The sequence below is a fragment of the Gallus gallus genome, chromosome 7, assembly GCF_016699485.2.
Source record: "Gallus gallus isolate bGalGal1 chromosome 7, bGalGal1.mat.broiler.GRCg7b, whole genome shotgun sequence".
Taxonomy (NCBI): Eukaryota; Metazoa; Chordata; class Aves; order Galliformes; family Phasianidae; genus Gallus; species Gallus gallus.
The window spans coordinates 32,996,081-33,014,241 of NC_052538.1; the positions used below are offsets into that span (position 1 = coordinate 32,996,081).

The 18,161-nt window shown below is 43.9% G+C and overlaps 1 protein-coding gene and 1 non-coding gene across 11 annotated transcripts in view; one reads left to right on the forward strand and one right to left on the reverse strand.

Annotated features, from left to right (window-relative positions):
• ZEB2 (zinc finger E-box binding homeobox 2) overlaps positions 1-18,161 on the reverse strand; it is a 108,536-nt gene that overhangs the window by 76,809 nt on the left and 13,566 nt on the right. The window lies entirely within an intron of this gene.
• Positions 16,193-16,254, forward strand: MIR7473 (microRNA 7473). The gene has a single exon (NR_105641.2). It is a non-coding gene; the product is annotated as a microRNA 7473 (primary transcript).

Genomic DNA, 18,161 nt, shown 5'->3' on the forward strand with positions numbered 1-18,161 from the left:
TTGCATGAAAAATACCGCTCAGGTGGTACCTAGCGCGGGTGTGTGAGAGAGGCTCAGCAGACAGATGGGGAGGCAGATGTACAATGCTACATAAAAGTAGAGAGACTTATCTTATTTGAATGCCTTCAGTGACGGAGCGCAGGCGGCAGGGGAATGGGCAGAGGGTGGGGAGCAAAGAGTTAAGCAAAAAATGACTGTCATTGCTCTCTCTGCAAGCAGCGACTGCGTCCTCGGACTTTTCAGACGAGCCACAAGACTCGAGCGAGAGAATCACTTTGAGAGTCTTATGCGAAGACAAAGAAATAGTGTGTGCCGAGGCTCGCAGGCTTCGTTCCGTCACTCATGGATGCTCTGCCAGGATTTCCCACCTGAGACAGATTGCGACGCGTGTTCGAATCACTCATGCACGAGAAGCAATACACAAGTTCAGTGTAAAGCCACTTTAAAAGCTCATCGGGTGCATACTTTACTTGTACAAAATACCTTATTCATGATGGAGCAGTGAGGGCCTAGGTAATTACTTGAATCAAGGTGGCCTCAGAAGTGTTTAAATCTACAAGGACACTTAGAGCATGAATAATGCAAAATAATTTGCATCTAAATTTTTTAAGTGTTCTTTATTCAAAAACTAAAATGCAGTTCCGATTAAAGTTTGATGAGTGAAAGCTGAGCACTTCATACCCACTGTGAAACGTCTCCTATTTGTGGAAATTATTTCAGACAGTGGTAAAGGGACAAAAGAGATCAAAAAAAGTTGGTGATTAATCTGCATTACTTTTAAGCCATCCTTATTTCATGATGTTTGGTGAGTAGGAAGACAATTTTGGGACTCACTGATCTGATACCATCCACATCTCATCCCTTTAAAGCAGCAGTGTCAAAGGCACGGACCTAATTATTAGCCAAACAAAATAACTATTCTTTCACGTTCAACGATAACGCAAAGCAGCTCGTGGCTCTGAAATTCGTCCGGTATCTCTTAGTGCAATTAATCTCTCCTCTGATGCCGTCAGCCTCTTTGGAAAGTCTTACATGCAGAAAGGCTCTCATTGCCTCTCACTCTGCGCGCTTATAGGACGCGGGCTTACATTTCTTCACTTGGAGCACATTGCATCCCTTTCTTCTGAATTTACCATTGACAGCATAAATTGCTGTGTGCATCATCGGCTCGGCACTTTATTATATCATCTCCATTTCTATTTTAGAAAGTGTTGAGCAACCCCCATAAAAATTGTTAAAGAGGAAGGAGTGAACAAGACAAATGTTTTGTAATGTGCTCGCTGAAAATTCTGCCTTGCTCTGCCCGAGTTGGGAACTGGGGAGAGAAAGGCAGAGGGAAGGAGTGAGGGGAAGCCCATTGGGAACAGTCACATGTTTCTAGGGGGAAGCTCCCATCCCTCAGCTTGGCTCCTGTGTGAGGGCCCTTTGGGGAAGCAGTGGAGGAACACGAGGGATATTTTCCTGCAGGTGGGTCGGGAAATCTGCTGGGATCCACCAGGTTGGGCTCTGACAGACAGTTAAAGTTTTCAGCGCTGGCTGTCTGTGAGCCGCTCAAGTTTAAAGGCCCGTTTGCAAAGGAAAATCATTTTCCTGCTGCAGCCCTTATAAAGAATAAGGACTTCCAATTTATAGCCGACTCGAAAGCTGGCTGCCACTTTATTGGACTTTCAGATGAGTGTGCTAGCCACACTTTCTTAGTGAGAGTATCTGCTATGTTTTCTTGGATTTTGAACAATGAGAACATTTTTTTAACTCGTTGAACAAAGATTTCCCCAGCAACAGACCCCCTGCTCAGCAGGTCACCTATCTTTGCGACAGTTTTTCTTTTCCCACGCTAACCCTAGGGCTCATTTGCATAAGGTCTCTGTTGTGACAATTAGTTTCAGGTGAGCTGATTTCTATGAGGTTTGCCCAAGACGATACACAAGCTCTGGGCCTCCCTGATCCTGGCCCTAATTGCGACTGACTGGCACCAGACACAATCACCCTCTTGATTCAGCAAATTGTCCTGCAAGTAGCTTGTTGTGACCCCGCAATGCACAAATCATATCATGTCAGCCTGGCATAGTAAACAGTGAATAAAGCAAATTCAAAAAAGCTTTCATAATAGCACCTCCATCTTCTAGCCCCGGTGGGCAAGAGGAGTACAGATTTAAGCTATATCATATCTGCACGTTGGTTGAAAAGGTGCTGCTGCTCCAGCAAACAACTTGGCTACGTTGGTTGTTTTTTTTTTTGTTTTTTTTTTTGGTTTACTTTTTAATTCACTCTGGGGAAAAAAAAACAGCATTTCCTCACTCTGTCACCTGGGTAGAAATCCCCCAGGTAGAGGAGCGGAGTGGCTGTGAACATTTCCCAGACGGTTGTTTTGGAAGTAAGCAATATGCTCCTCCGTCATCTCCACAGCTACAGGGCACATCAATATGCACATTAGCTGGCTCCCAGTAGTCTCTGCTCAGTTTAAAAAGCAGCAGAAGCCACCAGAGTTGTGGCACCACATTTCTTGCAGGTCTGGGAGCAAGGAGAGGAGCCAGGTGGCTGCGGTGCAGGACACCTTTGCAGGGTACATCCCCCTGCAGCACTTCCCGCTTTAGCTGGGCAATAGCCCCATAGAAGTTGGCCCAGAATTTGCTTGGGTATTGACCAGTCAGTTGACATCAATCAGGGGACACACACAGCCTCAAAGGTGGGCAAAAAAAGAGCAACTAATGAATAAAATGCAACAAATGCAAAGTTAACGATGATGGAGAAATACCTTCCATGAGGCCAGGGCCGTCATGCTAAAGACAGTGCTGCTTTTATCTCTGATAAACTCTGATTTCATCCCTTTGAGTCACCATTTCTGTGTCCTTTTTTGTATGGCACTCAGCTCTTTCCTGTCGGACCTGTGACCCGTGCCCCGTGAACGTGAGTCAGGACAAGCTTCAGATTTCTGCTTTTAAATGAAGTCCAATGTGCAAAATATCATCCACTATGAGGGAAAACGTTGCTGCCCTGTGAAGGGCAAACTTAAATTTGGACAGGTATGAAGAATCACTGATTTTAGAAAGGCTGTGCGAGGGCAGGATCAGGACTGCTGAACATGTTGTAAAATGATTATTATGTGTATTAGATCAGGCTATTAGTTTTGGACTACTTTTAATCTCCTGGGGAAATATGTATTTACATTTGTTTTTTCTTTACTTGATGCAAATTGCTTTCTCAAATAAATAGTTATGTTAAAAACCCTAGTAAAAATGTGTTTCAAAATTATTCACTGAACATGGCCAGTAGCCAGTGCAAAAGGTCAGCCTGCCAGCTCCAGCAGCTTTGAGCTGTGGTCAAGGTAAATATATACACACAAGGGCATCTGAAACAATACCTTTCTGATAACTGTGCAAACTCATAGACTAACTATAGGGAAAAAAAAATAGGTAAGAGCAAATCAAAAAATCACCTCTGAGAACAGCAGCACCAAGTTTTATCCTTAACTGCAGGGTGACAGACTTAATTCTTCTCATACCAGTCAATTGTACTGGATGAAAAGTTATTAAATCTTCTTGTATTACTGCCTGTATATTTTCAGAATTAATTTGAGCAAGGTGGGAAATACCCCTCAGCCTGCAGTGCCACCCTGCCATCCCATGGCATCATGGGCTCCTGAGCTCTCCAAGTCTACAGCAAATTTATTCCTTACTCTCTGTGTTTCTAGATGTCGTTTTGACAGGGAAACAGAGTAGGACATGACTCATGAGCCTTGGGTTAGTTGTTCTCACAGTGGTGGGAAGCCACCTATGTCCCTTTGGGTCCCATCCAGCCCTCCAGTTGCTTTCCATGTGTGACAGAAAATGCTCAAGGAAGGAAGAGTGCTCAAGGCCCTACTACCATAAAGATCTCCATGGGCATTTGGGCCACGATAAGGATGTCATACCATAGCCACTGTAAAAACCTCACTGGGGCCTGACTTTGTGGTATAACCCCATCATTTTGTGGGATAGTTCCATCACATTGTGGGACAACCCCAACCCTTCCTGCCCCAACCATCGCCACGGTGGTGGCAGGTCCAGACTGGTCACCCACTGCTCATGAGCATACTGGGGCATGGCTGCAAATGCAGGAGAGCCCCCTCCAGCTTTGCCTGTTCTGTTGTTAAAATGTGTGGCATTTTTATTTTGTCCGGCGATCGTGCTAATGCTTTTCTCCCTCTCTTGCAACACAAACCATGCTTTTACGGTTAAAGTAACGTAACGAGCTAACGTTGAACTTTAACCTTCAGAAACTCTGCTTCCAATGTCAGGCAAAACTTTTAGATTTTTAAGTAAATAAACAGTTGATTCTGACAAAAAAATGACTATTCCCTGAAGGGACATTTTTGTGAAACTGCGCCAGGTACAAAAAAATGTATATTTTTTGGCTTGGTCATGAAACTGTCAAAACACAACTCTAACATGTTTTGCTGCATATGTAATTTTTTTCCCACAGCTCTTTCCGAGCAATGCTTAATTCCGAATTCCTTCTGCACCCAGCTCTTGTAAGGGAATCAACTGCTGCACAAGAAGTTTGGGCAGATATCATAGGTAAGGGAGGTGGAACTGCAAGGAGAAAGAAAGAGGACAGAAATAAGACAAAGCCTGGGACACTTGGTTAAAATGTCCCCTAAACTATGCTTTCAGGGTAAAGTTCACCCTCAGAAGGGGCTTTGGGGATCTGAGCAGTGAGCAGCAGGTTGTATGCAGGCCTTAGTACAGGGGCTGAGTTTCGTCCTCCATGCTTAGCTACCTTGCTTTCATTTTATTTTTAACCATGCTGACTTTCTTATACATGTCTGCATGCAAATCCCAAAGTATCTCGATCAAAGTTGTGATTACAAACTTCACTTTTGCTAAAAACAGCTACAGCACTGATCTTTAATATAATAATATATTTTCCTGAATGCCTGAGCTGTTTCACTTCCAGCAACTGAAACAGAGACAATTCTTTGTATGTTGAAGTGTGTAATTATCGTGTATCCAAAAGGGAGGGTGTAATTTTCACATCTGATTACAAGGGAAGAGCGTAAGTGAAGCTGCCTCGGTAAACTTACACTTGTTTACAGAGCGCAATACCTTTGATATTAAAAACTCTAAACATGTACAACGCTGGAAAAAATCAAGATTGTCATGCACCAAAGCTAAACAACAACAACAACCAAAAAAAAAAAAAACCAAAAAAAAACCCAAAGCATTTGTTTTGGCAAAGCTACAAATGAAAAGTCCATTCTTCTGAACTTGTGCTGGCCCTGCTCGCTTGAGATGTTTGCTAAGAAGACTTAGAAATTGTTTTTGCACAGTGTGCTGTACTTGTCGTGTTGAAGGTTAAGAAGTTAAAGCTCCGGCTTTAAAAAGGGGAACTTCAAATGTTTCTGCTGTTTATAACTCTATTTGGTCAGTTTAAACTAGAGAAATGCTTTTCATATTTGACTTCGTCTTCACAGAATTTACTTCTCCTAAATGCGACTGCATTTGCTTTCAAGTTGCTTTTTCTTTTTCCTTTTTTTGCATATCAGCTCCCTCCTGTTTCTTTCTCTTTTTCTTTTCTCTTTTTTTCCCCTCTCTCATGCACACAGTCACACAGACACCCAGACCCACACTGCTGATTTACCTTTGATAAACTAGCTTCTGCTTATGTGAAATTATTATTTTTTGGCCACGTAGGAAAAGATGGTATCAAGGAAAGACAGAGCTGTTACAGTGAATATCACTTACCAAGGAGATTAAAGATAAGCAGAAAGATCACACTGCAGGTAGAGGGAAAAACTGCTGAAAAACCAAAAATGATATCAGAAACCTTCTGAAATGATGTAAAAGTGTGATTGCTGAGGAGTTACTGTAGCGTTTTTAGAAACCATTAAGAACTGTCTGCATGCACTGGATGTCAAAGTGTGATAGTCTCACTGCTTTCTCTGACCAAGAAGGATAAAGGGAAAAGGAAAGAAAGGAAAGAAAATTATTTTTAATATATGGAAAATGCAATTTTTCATTAGGTGAGAAAAAAAAAATGATGTCGTTAACACGTGCAACATCTATCAAGAAGGCCATAAGGCCCTGCTTTCTCAAGTATGCTTTTTTGCTCTCTTAACATTAACTCCCTTACGTCATATTCTCATTCAAAACATCCTGTCCATAGGGAAGAAATACCCACCAGGACAACTAAGGGTTTTGAAAAATAAAATGTAACCAAGTAATAGCAGCAATTCGAGTTAAGGATGCATCCTGTTACTTTGAAAGTGTTTTTGTCTTGTGCAGGAATACACAAATGCAAGGGCTACCAAAAGCAATTTAATACCAGGTGGGGGTTGACATTAATCTTTTATGACAATAATATTGTGGTGTTACAGTAGGGCCAAAATGAATATCTCCTCGTACACATAAATGCTTCCCAAAGAGTCTGTGCCTGTCTCAAAAATACACGGATCAAATTGATGTATAGCCTCAAATTCATAATGAATATGATTATATAAATAGCCCTCAGTCGAGCACGTAACCACTCCAACCTCCCTCTCCTTCCCAGAGATATGATCTGGGCTCATCACCCCAACCCCATTCCTCCTGGCAGGAAGTGAGGTGCCCTGAGCTCGGTCCTGCACCACAGCAGTGCCTGGATTGCATGGGTAGGCCAGCGGTGGAGGCAGCATTCAAGTCCTTAAAACAGCAAATTAATGTCTGCGGCCCACTAATCAATGTTGGGTGCACTCCACATTTTTCACTGAGTTGTTAGAGTACATTTGCTTATATTTTGCACTATTTTAATTTAACCATATTGATCAAACTGAACACTCAATAAGACCCTAGGCACCTTAGCCTTATTAAAATTAGTCAACTTGAAGTAAGTGAGCTGAGGAAGTAATGGAAACTATTCAGAGATTTAAATACAGTGCTGCCCACTTAAATAAATACCTGTTAATGAAATAAATCTGTATATGCATGTATTTTCTCCGAAACAAATGATTAAGGGGCCCTTCAGAAGCGTGCAGCTCACACAAACCCACTCGTTCCATGGAGCAGTGCTCTTGGGGCTGGCTGCGCTCGCGGAGTTAAACTTGGGGAATCTGTGCTGACCTTTTTTCACCGCAGCAGTTATCATTCTTTAGAGTCTAGCAGCGTCACGATTTATAAAAACGTCCCTAATTAACCTGCAAGTAAACACTATTGTGGTTCTTTGGTAGCTCTCCCATTTGCGTTTATCCCAGAAAAAATATAAATCATGCAGGCCATCACCCAGACTGGTGTATCTGGGCAGCCAGAGAAGACAAAAACCATTTAACTAACTTGACTATGCAACAGGGGAAAAAAAATAAGTCAGGCTGCTTAGACTTCAGGAATAACATGTTTTTCTCTTCAGAAAGTTGTGCCGTTTTTTCAGCGGGGCTGAGAGGCATAATTAGAGCACTAACTCCAAGGAATGACTGGAGCGGTGATTTGCGGCACAGCTCCTTTTGGCACCTCTATGGAGCTCAAAATATTGTTTTTGAAAGCATTACTGTTGTTCAACAAAAATGGGATATTGGACAACATCTTTAACTGATTAATGCCCTCTCCTCTCTGAGGGGCTGACCTGTGCTAGCATCTTATTTTAGTTGGAGAGAAAAAACTGCAGCAAGCAGCAAAGTCTTCCTGCAATACCTACGACCGAATTAAGCTAAAAAGTAGGCACACAATCTGTGGAGGTTTCCGTCCTCCCTTTGTGGGGGCTGCCATTGGAGGTCTTTGTATACTCATTTTTTTCCTCTAGTCCAATAAAAGATATTAGCTCTTTTCCCCAAGCAGAACCCCTCTCATGAATCAGGCCCTCCACTTGCAACTAGTGTGATATTGCTGGCCAGGTTTCACCCCAGTAAAATTCTAATCTATACTTTGTCTTTTAGAATTAAGAAGAAAATGCATATCAGCAGAATCTCCTCTCTACTTTATTTCATTTATAAATTACGAGAATGATGCTATTATATATTATTAATTTCTGCTGTTCTCCAACTCGGCTGCAGCAGTGAGCTGCGGATGTTGGAACGGTGTAATTATGTTCTAGTAGGGCAGCCATCCGTTTCCTTTCAAAAATTTACAGGATTCTTAATCATGCTGCTCATTTGGGTGCGCAGTAGCGAGGATGGCGAAACACAAACAGGGCACGTTCGTTTACACAGGAACACCTGCTTAGCATGATAGCAGATGTCAGTCAGCAAGCAGAACACAAAAGAAAAATATCAACAACAGCAAACTAGGAGCCTTTTGCAACTCAGTCGCTGGGAAATCTCATTGGTAGGAAGCGCAGTGATGGGGTGAGCGGAGCAGAAACATGGTGGCAATTTGGGAAGTCTCACACCGCATCCCTCAGGAGCAGGTCGAAAAACGCAGAGTATTTCTTGCCCAAAAAGACTCTTTGTGTGGAAATTTCACTAACCATCTTGCAGAGATCATCAGAAATAGGCGGCAGTTTTGATGTCTGCAGAGAGGCAGGTGAGCGCAGCACGGTGCTCCGTGCACAAGGGTTAGCAGCACTCCCATTGCAACCACTGAAATTATAGTCTACTTCTAAAATACTCATTCCAGACTCTGTCTTTCCTATCTCAAATTGAGAGTGTTTATTTATTTATTTATTTATTTAGGCTTTTAGAGGATAGAATGAGGTTAGTGGAGGAGGGAGGCCAGAGGGTTCCAGCCTCCCCTCCCGATGCCGTGTGTCCAACTTTACAGGCGAGCATCAATAGTCCCTCCATGATACATGCAGTAACTACTTTTCCACAGGATTGTTAGTATTCAGAGCAAGTCAACTTGCGTGGGTCCGTGCATTAAGGACTCCCTAAGTATGCAATGACTTGATACCCAGTAATGGCTTCTAAGGAGCCGTTATATAGTACCGTGTCAATGATCCGTGCGCTGAGGACTCCCTAAGTACGCATTGACACGATAGACCGGAACGGCTCTGAAGAAGCCGTTACGGTCTATCATGCCAATGATCTGAGGATATTGGCAGTGCCTCCTGCACTTCTGAAGAGATTGTAAAAGTCTCTGAAGAAGCTGTTATGATCTCAGAGGAAGAACCATCCATCAGGTCGATGACGGTGTTTCGTTTTTCCATTTTTCCACCTTACTGTTGGGAAGCTTTCACTTTTACAGTTAAATTCAAAGGACAGACAAAATAGAAAGGCTGCCCACAGAGAAGGTAGCCAGGATCAGAATATGACCTCTGCTTTGATTAGTTCTAGGTGTTTAGTTCCAGTTGACATGCTGGGAGGCTTTGGCCAGCCCCTCTTACCTCTGTTTGCTCACATCCATACACTGCTCCTCCAGAGAGCTGGGAAGGGGATGAGGTCCTTGAGCAGAGATGGCAATGGGGCTTGGAAGATGTTAATTTAGAGTATTCAGAACTGAGGCTTGTCTACCATCACATCACTGCTGGTCATACCTTTCACACTCCAGTGTGCAGGCAAAGCTATGATGGAAGGAAGTCTTGCCCCTCAACCTCCTGCTGTCCTCTAATCTTTAATCTGCTGAATTCACATAGTTTCCCACTACTTCACTTCTGCATATTTACCTCAGTTCTGAATACAACTGCTTGGCAAAGGTCATCTGTGTTCTCCACGCTGCCATAGATTTCTGTAGATACACTCTGAACTCCTTTTTGCCATGTCTTACTTAGCACAAGATGATTTTCTAAAATGCCCTGAAAGTGTACTGTTGCAGAATAAAGTTTTAGTTCATTTTGAGTCTGTGACCATAGAACAATATCTAACTAGGTCATACTGTTTGATCAGTTCTTCCATATTCTTGCAGGGAAAACTGGGCTTTTTGTTCTTTCACATTCAGTTCATACATATGTTAGGGGAGATGTGTAGAACATACACAAATATACTGTGTAATCTACCTATTTTCTACAGGGCTGGCTAATACAGTAAATCAATTTAAGGTCTGAACATACATCCACCAAGGCTGGAAGGATGGTTCAGGAGTAGCATACAACTTCAGAAATATTTCAGCCACACCTTATGGTAAGTAGAGATCTTCAGGCAAGAAAAGCAAGAGTTACTGGTCAGGTTGAGGCAGAGACCCTGTGTATAGCCAGGCTGGCCTGAAGTGTATGAGCTCAAAGCAAAAGAAGAGATGAAGAAGATTCAGGGAGTAGCAGCTATTGACCCTCGGTATCTCCTTCTTGGGAACCCAGCTTTAATACTTTCAGTTGGGTTTCCAGATGTGTTGAACACTAGAGTTGTTGCTACTGTCCCTAATTAGTGAATTATGGACAGTAGTGCTGAGTCACTAACTACTTCAGTAGTATTCATTATAGAACTGGAGTTGCATTGCAGGCTGTAGCCATCAGGTCCATAGCAACATCACCAGTGAGCAGAGGAGAAAAGACAACGTGATTATCTACTTCAGACAGCAGGCATACTCAGCTCTCACCATCATATTCCCCAGCCAAGTGCCTTTCAGGTAGAGGAGTGCACAACTTACTCTGGAAAGCTACAGTTTCTCCTTGGCTAACCTCCTTCTTATCAAGTGAAAAACTTCAACGGCCTTCAGTAATCCCTCAAAAAAGCATCTTTGGGATTTACAGCCAGTTTTGGGTTGCCTCAGTGGAGGACAGGGACTGCCGCACACCCCAAATTCCACCCAACATCACTCTCCATGCTGCACGTTGTGAGTCTGCATGAGGAGTATTATTTCGAAATCTGGACAGCGGAAGACTGCTGTCCCTTGGAAAAACCAAGCTTTGCATTAAGTTCAATCATGTGAGTTTTACAATTCCAGTGAGAAGAAAGGAGAAGATTGTGTTTTACAACAATTCAGACCATGTTTCACACGGGACCTTCAATACAATCTTGCTGATCCCTCACAGTAAGATAATGGCTCTGCAACACACACTGAGTTCTCAGCTGGAAATGCAGGTACAGGTTTTAAAAGGTCTCAGATATTTTTTTTTCAGCATCTGGGATGCAAAGAGGCATTGGTATCCTTCCATGGACGTATTTATTAGCACCGGTTTTGCATGGTATAATCAACACCGGGCGGTTTTTACCAACTGCGGCTTAAGAGGAAGACTGACACAATGTAATGTTTTGTGTCTTTTTTGTCCGTGTAAACTGGCCACTGAAAAGGTGCAAAGCGCTGGTAAAGAACATTTTCTAAAATTCAAAGCCTTTTAAGAAAGGTACACAATGCAGGAATACGCAGCTGCAATTTTAAAAAGGCGACTGTTCCTTTAATGCCCAGCTGGTCCTGAGATGTAATAAAATTGACATATTGATTCCTTTGAATTTACAAATGCCTGTTTCATAAACTCCATCTCCAAAGCCTAGGCATCTTTAGAGCACTGTCATTTTTTTCTCCAAATGGATCAATTATGTGCCCACGTAATCCTGTTACCTGTGAAATCCATGCATACTTCTCCCATTTGCTGCAGTTCCCAGGCGGACAAACTTGCATTATGTACGCATAAACAAACAGAGCATTTTCCTGATATTAGGGATTGTTTTCAAAGTGAAAAGCAGTCTCCTGGGTCCTTTGCTCAAAAAACATACATAGTGTGGTGTTCCTCCAAGTAACCTCGCTGCACTATATGTATAATTATTACACGACACAGCAAATCATTAAAAAAACATAGAGCCCCGCTATCTTAAATGCTTCAGCTGCAGAAAGGCACCGACCCTTTGCAGCCAGCCCTCATTTTTCTATTGAATCCAACTTTTCAATTTCTCGACCAGCTTTTTTGGCTTATTTCATGATTATCACCGTATCCGCGAGGAAATCATTCTCATCAGCAATGCTTCTGCATGACTTCCCTACCTGAGAAGCACCCAAAGCTGCAAACTTTGCTATGGAAGTTTGGGGCTTTGGGGTTTTACTTAGGGAATAATTCATATTTTCGTCATGGCGAGCACCTTTCCACCACTCTCACACACACAGAGCCAAGCAGGCATTAACCTGCAAACCCACCTCTTCTGCATATAAATGCATCACACGCACAGCGATCCCCATATCCCGTGGCATATCATTTGTATGAATACATACCGTGCACATAAACACATTTCTACACACAGACACACATGCAATCCTCCAATATAAGCAGAGAAAAAGGGAATAAACGTGTTTTTCCCCGTATGTGAATTCTTTATAAAGTACCGTGTGTATACATAGATATGAATTCTCCTTTCATTCTTTCAGGCCACGCTGTATCTGATTTTCTACACTTCGCTGGGCAACCAGCAGTTCAGTTACACCACAATTGCACTGTACAATTTGTCTCTAAAAGGTTCCAAAATGTAAGAAACATCCTGCCTGCTGCACAACCTGCTCACCACCCGACGAGCAGGCGGACATCCCATGAGGATGGCACTGGGAAAAACCCCACGCTCACACTGGGAGTCTGCGCAAGTGGCCCAACACACCACTGCCATTGTTCAGGAGTGGGTTTAAAGATAAATGGCTGCGTGTTAACCAGATTTGACATGCTGCACAAAAGCGGCCACCTTTGGTCCCATGACACAGCCAAACAGAAAAAACAACAAGCAATCCTGGCAAAGATGTCCGACGTGAATAAAAGCAGGACAATTTGTCACATCAGCGGTACAAAATGGTTCGGGCTCTGGGGCTTGCCATGGGACAGCGACGGTGAGAAGTGAGGAGAGAAAGCACATCGGGGCAGCGGAGGAGTTAAAGTTGAGGGAAGCTTTAGTAGTTGCAGTGGGGAAACAAAGAGAATATTTTCATTTTACTCTTTCCAAAGAACCAAAAAAAAAAAAAGAAAAAAGAAAAAAGAAGGAAAGAAAGAAAGAAAGAAAGAAAGAAAGAAAGAAAGAAAGAAAGAAAGAAAGAAAGAAAGAAAGAAAGAAAGAAAGAAAGAAAGAAAGAAGGAAAGAAAGAAAGAAAGAAAAGAAAATTAAAAAAAAGCAGAAAGCCTGTAATTAATTAAATCAAGAAGCTCCGTTGTTCTGAGAGGTGATTGACATCTGACATGCGATGTAGAAATATTTATGTCTACTGCTTTCTATTCTGGGAGGACGTGAAGCCACTTTCCCACTGCTGCACTTCCATACCACGACAATGGCCATGGAGGAGGCACCAGGCAGCGAGAACTGCCTGCCTGGGACCAGCTCCTGTTGTGCTCCTTGTGCCATCGGGTCTGCGTGGACCCAGGAGCTGCAGCATAAGTAAGGAGTAAGGTGTAGGAGCAGCATCTTATGCCCATGGGAGATAGAAAAGAAAAAGCCAAAACTTGGATTCGCTCTAATGAGGCTGAATTCCCACGCTGGCCCAACCCTGCAGCCTGCTACTAACCCCACAGGCACCAAAGCTCTGCTGGTCCCTGACTGCTGTTTCTCCATCCCTCTGGGCCAGGTTGGGGTGTGCCCCTCTGCAGGTCCCTGAATATTTAGATCTATCTGTACAGCCCTTACACTGAAAGAACTTCCAACGCCTTGGTGCAGCTGCTTGCTAAGCTCCACGTTTTAAAATACCTTTCAGTCAATAATCATCATTGCTTCAGTGATTACTGCTGGCTTCTTTACACTCAGTGGCAGAAAGCTTGGGGGGGGGGGGGGGGGTTGGGGGGGGGTTAAAAGCAATATTGCATTGTAAATCAGAGTAATCCATGTGTGTGATCCGTAATTGTGTGATAAACTCAGAGAGTTGGGCTGTGAGACGCTCCCATTTTCCTCGGCCAAATTCCTTGGCACCCAATTGCTGCACTGCAAGCGCTTGGTTCAGGAAGAAGCAGGAAGAGGTGGCCACGGGGCTCACGGAGCAGCACTGAGCTCAATGCCAAAGCAGAGAGAAGAAATGCAAGTGTCAGATGGAAGAAAAGTTCATTATTGTGTGTCAGGGGGAAATTAATAGAAAGGGCCGCAACAGTTAAATTACATGGCTAACGCGGTCGTTCTGCACAAGACGAGCTTGCTTTAATTAAAGCACATCCTGCCCAAAAGCCCCCATTACAGCAGCCTGATCCCAACACCTGCATGTCCCTGCTCCAGCACTCAGGCAGCTCCCAGCCACGCTACCAACGCTGCCTAACTGCTCTCCTTCTGCACTGAGATGCGGGTAATGCAGTGAGGGCTCCACGGAGCACCAGGACCGCCCGAGTGATGGCAACGCAGCAGCGCACGCCCGGCGTCTTGCTGACTGTCAAGAAGATTTTAAATCTTTAATATCTGCTTGTTGTCAGGTTCGCCGCCAGCTCTCCCTATCTGTATTTCTCGTTCGGAATTAGCATTTCTCATTTACTGCCTCAAAGTTTAGAGAAAGCACCGAAATACCGATAAACAAAGTTCATCGCAGGGAAAATCTCTGTATGCATAACCCAGTTAATTCCTGCATGGTTGTGGGATGAAATCTGAAAGGCACGTTTAAAGCGAGAGCTTTCACAGAACTCATCAGCACCACTGAGGCTCCTCTGTACTAATTTTAAGCAAGAAATCATTAGGATTTCTGTGCCGTATTAGCATCTCTTTTATTTCGCGCTATCTGCGCTCCACTGTTTCAACTCACTGCAGGTTGCTGTTACTTTTTTGGATACCGCATCGTTCTGTGTCTGCAGACAGACAGGGTTAGCGGGGACTCCGATCCACATTTTTGGCCTCTGCAAAGGCCGCGAGCCAAGCATTTGTTTCCTCCAACTCCAGCTGATGCCACCGCGCACGTAAGCGCATCGCTCCCAAAGTACAGAGCCGGAGCCCTGTGCCACCCATGTCAGTGCTGGTGCAGCGTTTGCTGCGCACGGGGGGGAAAAAAAGATGCGTAATGCACGGATTGATTTTCAAATTACCTCAATATTTTGAAAACATTTTCACCTGCATGCTGAGAATGCTAAGAATAGGCAGGAAGGCAATTGTGCATTTGCACAGCCTCCACTGCATTCATTTATAAATTACCTCATCACTGACTGAAATTAACACTGATTCTTACAGGCAATTTCTCAATTTCCAATGCTAATTACATTTTTTTTACTTTTAAATTCTGTACCACCTGTTTTGGGCAAGACATCTTAGGCAGCGCGACCGCATTTAATCACAATTTTAATTAACCGCCCTGTAGATGTGAAAAAGAAGCAATTATAATGTAGATGAATGATGATTTTTCTGCATTAAATTGTTTTGTTTCCCTGGTATGTTGATTGTAACACAGCACACAAATACAGTAACTGTACAATTTTTTTCTATTGTAATTTAGTAATTGTTTTTGGAAAACCAGTTTGGGAATGAGTGACTTCATCTGTTTACAAATTGATTGATACTGTTAACTCACTGATTGCTGCAGCATACATTTTGTATTGCACAGCCTAGCATAAAATATAATTAGGCATGCACAGACTTTGCAGCACCATTTTGGAATCTGAAAATCAACTGTAACTGAAGTGTGTTTTCCTTGAGCATCCGCGTATCAGCCGGGGCTGATGATACGATAATCAGCAAACAATGGGCTTTTCCCATTCCGCCGCTCGGAGAAACCCTTGGATTTAATCTGATAGCCTCGCGGCGTAAGTTTCTCGGATTGCGCTGTGCCAGGCTGGGAGCTGAGGGCTGGCGGGACAACCGCCTGCCCAGCTCGCTCAGATCCCTATCGGCAGGAGCACGCAAGGGGTGGGGAGGAATAATGGCAGTGGGCACAGCACAGGGCACGCACACGCTGGGCACACGCTGTCTGTGGTTTAGGGGGATAAGATCTCGTTGTGAGTCATGGCTCAGATCTTCCAAGTTGGATCTATATATACATCAGGGCTCCGAGATGCTGCCGGCTGGAGGGGAGGGGACAGAGCTGAGGGGAGGTGCCACCACGGGTGTGATGGGGCACAGGGTGATGGGGACAGTGGCAGCTCTCTTCCCATTGCAGTCCCCTCTGCAATCATCACTAGAGCTCTCAAACCACTAGAGTTTGTCAAGGCATGACAAGTCATAGGGTCATAGAGTCAGTAAGGTTGGAAAAGGCTACTAAGATCGTCTAGTGCCATCAGCCCATGCCATGTCCCATCACCGCCACACCTGCCGTGTCCCCATTGTACCAATGGGACAGGGAGGACCCAGGAATGAGGTCTGGGAACACCTTTGGGGTTCCTTGGTCTTATCTGCTGGCCCGCTCGCTTTGTAAATAGTTGTTGAGAGAGTAGAACATAAAGTCTACTGTTTGGTAGGTGATTTCTGCAAGGATCCAGCTATCCATACATAAAAGAGTCGATTATCTCACCGCAGAAGAGATTTACATGCATAACTCCCATTAACTCTTATGGGACTTAGGCACGTAAATCTCTCGTGCATCTAGAGAAGAATAGACCACATAAGGTCTTGTGATCTATACTGCTAGTAGGTTTAAGTCACTTTCATTTATAAAGCTATACAAAAATTAACCATTAAAGCTTCACCAGTGCAAGCTGTCCCCCTACATATATCACCCAGCTCTGTTTGAAGTGCTCGATGTAAACGCATGCTGAGAAAAGGTACGGAGGAAAGCAAGCCCATTCATTTCAGTTAGTAAAACTGTCATAGTTGAAAGGAAGCAGACTGAGGGCAGGTAGAAAAACTGTACAGGTTTTGCCCAGCAGATTCAATTTCAGATTTAGGCTCTCAACGGCACTGTTTGGAGAAGGAATACTTTCATTTTGCTGGGCACTCCCTCCCCCCCTCCTCCTGCTCTCTCTTCTGTCCCCACTCAGAGCCCTCGAGTGAAGCCCTGTGCCTTGGCCAGAACAACCCTGAGTGGCCGAGCGATACAATCTTTACAAAATCAAACAGAGATGCTGCATCTACTAAGGAAAAATAAATAAATCTTTTTCTTTCATAAACTTGTTTAAGCTGAAATGTTCATTGGTAAGCCCATAAAAGTGGGAACATCTGTGCTCCTGCTGGGATTTGATGCCTCACCACAAACCTTTCCATAAGCACTTTGTCTCTATGTGGAACAAAGAGGAGCATACCTGCCCCCAGCCCATGGGCTCCATCTATCCCCGCACCCTGACCTGCAGTGCTCCTCCAGCCCAGGGCTCCCTCGTTAACTAATCCCTGAGCAAACCTGGGGAGAGGTTACAAAGACAACGAGGAAGGGGAAAAAACAATCAACTTCCTCCAGGCAGAGCCTATGGCATCTCTAAAAGACAACAATCAGAACCTAAATATAGCTCCGTGTGCTCAAGTTTTCTCTCGATGAACCGCTGAGACACAAAGTCGTGGCCACCCAACCAATACACGTCTTAATCCTAATCCCGCTTCCTGCTCCCTTCTGCCAACCTAAGCCTCCTTTCCTCCTGCCTGCCCGGCTGTGCTCACAGGTATTTGGGGATCGCCCTTCATCCCAGTGCCTCTTGCAGAGCCCATCCATCCGCTCACGGGGCCACCTTTCCTTAGGAGCTTATAGGAAAATCCACTGTTGAAATAAATAACAACTCCCAACAAATGATCAAAGAAAAAATAAATCTGTTACCCTTCTAAGACTTTTTAAAACTGAAATCCCATTTTTAAGTGGATCACGGTTAAGAAGCTACCGGCCACTTCTTTATCTGGGAGCCCCATTTTAAATGTTTGCTGCACGGATATTGGATGGACAAACAGATCTGCAGTCCTCGGGAGCAAAAGCTTTTAAAATAAAGTTTGTGTGTAGTATACGAAAACATATTGTTTGGAATTTAAGTTCTAATATCTAGGAATAAACAGAGCATTAAATCAAGCAAAACTGTGACAAGGCCAATATGCACATGGATGATGCCAGCGAGGCATCTCCAGCCCTTTGTTCACAGCTTAACAAAACTGTGCCGTCACACCACTTTAGCTCAACAGTGCCTGTCGAATGGGCATCAGCAGATCAGCCAATGCCTGTCACACACACAGCTGAAAAACTGTTTGAAAGCAAGGCTTACTTTAGCACAAGGCTGGTAGGGAAAGTGAGAGGGATTTTTAATCATCTGGTAAAGACTACACATATATGGTTAGGGGGGAAGAAATGCCACCGGCTCTCTTCCCCGGGAAAGTGGTGTAGCTTTGCTCTTTTTCACCTTTAAAGAGGGAAAGGGTCTGAGAGCATTGCCTGCTCCTCGCTGCGCTGCAGTGAGTGCTGAATGGACCCGGAATTACTGCAGATTCTGGTGGGGAAGGAGGGGAGGAACGATCCCGATTTGTCCAATAATCTATTAAAAATTAATTTTCGCATCATTCCACTTCCTCTCCCCCT